This window comes from Ziziphus jujuba, chromosome 5 (genome assembly GCF_031755915.1).
Source record: "Ziziphus jujuba cultivar Dongzao chromosome 5, ASM3175591v1".
NCBI lineage: Eukaryota > Viridiplantae > Streptophyta > Magnoliopsida > Rosales > Rhamnaceae > Ziziphus > Ziziphus jujuba.
Window position 1 is genome coordinate 26515984 of NC_083383.1, and position 3668 is coordinate 26519651.

The window sequence follows — 3668 nt, forward strand, 5'->3', positions numbered from 1 at the left end:
CTATTTCGACTACATGTTTTACCAAACTTATGTTTGTCATACTAAATTCAACTTGATTGCTATTTCATTTAAGTTACATTACATCTTTTGCTACTGATATATAATTTTTTATTTTTTTCTTTCTTAATTTCATGTAGTATGATGCGCATTGGAGAGTAGATGCTATCGATGATGAGGAAAATATGGATTACTGGCGAACAGTAACAATTCACATACATAAGGTTCACTATGCAGAACCACCACTTGTAGAGCTGATAGCATCCGAGGCAACTGTTGGTGGTAAAGATGCATCCAAAGATGAAAAGTACTCTAGTGCCCCACCAAATGATAATGTAAGGTTATGTAACTATTACTTGCAAAATATGTATTACATAAGTTGATGAATGTTGTACTAATATATATTTACTTGTTTTTGGATATTGATATTGATTAGATTAATCGCATGGAGGCAAAAGTTGATAAATTAAAGAAATATGTGATTAATAAATTTGATGAAGTCAAGCAGGAGATGGCTGCTTTAAGGATAATGCTTGGTTTTGTTGTTGACCAACTAAAGCATCAGGTATCATTTAGGGTTTACATTATATTTTCTGGTTACATTATTATTAAATTATACATTGTTATTCAGCGATGATTTGTTGTTAGTTTTTGGAAACCACAAAATAACCATTATGTTATGCATGCCGAACATCAAGTGCACACACAGTTACCACTGTATTCGGTGTGACGGTCGTCCCTTTTGGCACCGTCTTATGGTGAGTATGGACGAATGAATTCTGAACGAGAAGAAGAATTTGATGCACCCATAGATGGTGCCAGTGGTAATAAAATGGATGAGGACTGTAAAACACTGCTCGATCTTATCATACCTGGTGGATCCCATGTAGATGATTCATGAGCTTTGGTGCCATATCAACGATTGCAAATGGGTTGGGATAGTACTGCTTCAGTCGATAGTCCATAACATGACCCATCTGTGGAAGGGGAGAGAGAGGTGGAGCCATTGAAGTATAAAGTTGTTTAGGAAATCCGCTTCGGTAGAGTTTACCACCAGTCACATCACGTCATCTCTCCATTTTTGAGTAATGGTATAGATTGGCACCAGCAAGATCAAGCATGTGTACATCTTATATGACGGTGGACAAAAAAAATTTTGATGTTCTACTTACCCCTGCTAGATGGTTGACATCCGATATAAGTTATATACTTTATTTTCATATAAGTTCATTGTATTTACAATTGTGGAATGATATTTTGTTACCTCACACTTGTTTATGATTTCCTCATAATCTTGTTTATATTGAGAGATAGAGATGGAAGAAACTCTATTATTGCTTCACCATTAAATGGATTTTAGTAAAGCACCCACTAAGCATAACCAGTGAAGCATACCAGACAAACATAAAAACACCTTGCTCGTCCTTTATTAAGTCCCAACTTATCTAGTAAACTACAGCAAATAAAAGGTGGTCCTAACTCCTAACAATTTATATGAACATTTTTTTTTCCCCATCTTCGTCTATTCTAGAAAGTTTTATCTAGTAAAAAAAATAAAAATAAAGCATAACAATAATAATAATACATATCAAACATGCTACTCCAAAACAAAGAAATTTTATTCAACATGCTACTCCAAAACAAAGAAATTTTAATCATAATCCCTCTACATCATTGGTTTTTTTTTTTTCTTGGTAAATTTTTTTAAAGGTATATGTCCTATTTTGCTCAATTCAAGGTGTCTATAACATTAGCAAAAACCTTCTCTTAAAGATTTCAATAATATGAAATTGAAAATATCAAAAAATTGAGTGGGTTTTGCTATGTAAATATGTACCTGCTAAGGTCAAATTGTGCAAAGTGTCCTTTGGGTTAAGGTCATAAACTTCACCACCATAATAAACCCAAAAAGGTAGCTATTGGGTGGTAGGAAAATGGAGGATAATACACTAATTAGTCTGTCAAAGTTAGAATTCTAACCACTAATTAAAAAAACACAAATGGCAGAGTCATAGAAAAGAAAACAGAGAAACGTTTTCTTCTTTTTTTTTTTTTTCCTTTCCTTTTGTTTTTATTTATTTTTTATTTTTTTAAGATCCTCAATTAGAGAACAATGTCTACCATTTCTCTGTAAAAACTTCAACGATGACCTTATGCTGATGGTGTGGATTTAGTGACAAAAAACAGGGCAAAAGCTGCTCAAGATCTTTAATCGAGAAGATTTGTTTCTCTATGATCATTTCCACCATTAAGTCCTAAAATCGTTGTGGGGATCACTGGATTTCTTCACCACCGCAAAGCTTCCTTTCAATTTCCCCTATAATGGCACTAGATCCACATTAGAACTTGCCTTTGTCCTCCAAAACGACCTATTTCCTTTACTCCAAGAAGAAGAATAACAGTGGTACCCTTGTTTCATGAAAAAGTAAACCTTTGTTTTTTATATATGGGTATTTTAGGAATATTGAAAAAAGAGAGGGCAAAATAAAAAGTTTCACGAATTGGCGGGTATAAATCCTTAAAGCCCTACCACAGGGGCATTCATCCAAGTTCCCCTTCTTCCTCCTTTAGCTGGGTCAAAATTTGACTTGAATTTCTACAAAATGGGTGACCCAATTTTGGACCGGATCAAAATTTGCAATTCTGGCCACCATTTTTTAGGTGAGTCCCATTTTATTCATCTCATCATAGGCGATGAAAATGAGTTGAATTTGGCTAAAAAAATTTACAAAAAAAAAAAAAAAGAAAAAGAAAAACAACATTTAAATCAAAGAAAATTAGCTACGAGAAAGCCAAATTTTTTTCGACCTCAAATTCCAGCTAACTTGATAGTAAACTAATATATAACACCTTAATCCAGGGGTTGATTGAGTGGGTTTCACTGTTGATTTTTTGATATGACTAGAGCTTGGTTTTGACTAGGACATCATTGTTCATCATGAGTACGTAAACTAGCAACACACCAAAATTAGAGTTGAGATGAGAAAGTTATGATTAGATCAATGTAAGATTTAAACTGATTGAACGAGGCCAAGGTTGACTTTTAATTTGTATAAATCATGGCTTTGACTAATGTATCATCATATAGTGCTTATTGATATGAGTCTATAAACCAGCATCATACTTTATTTGGATCCATAGTTGAAAAGTTATAGATCCATAGACTTTACCACGTAGTTTTGTTGAAAAACACGTAAAGGGATGTTTGAAAATATCATTGATGGGTGCAATTTGTCACCAATCTACAAGTGACACATCGCCAACTTCATTTTCATTTTCTTTTTCTTTTTCTCTTTCTCTCTCCTCACACACAATGGACTCCCTCTCTCTCCCCCTATCTCTCTCGGGTTTAGTCAGAATTGACCATTTTCTGGCCATTGGTGGTGATTTTGGTTAATTGGAGCTAAGTATTCTCAATCACTGTCTTACTAGCTTTTATTTGATATATAGTTTACCAATTATGGTTGAGTATTTAAAATATTACCATTTTAAAACTAATTTTAATAATTACTATAAAAATTAATGTGTTGAAAGTTTTTCCTAAAAATTTTTATTGCATATAAGTTCACAATGATTAATAGAAATTAATGAAATATCCAATTTCATGAAATTGAACATAAATAGGAAAATCTTAAATTTTTGGGCAATAGCTCATTCGGAGTCACTGTATA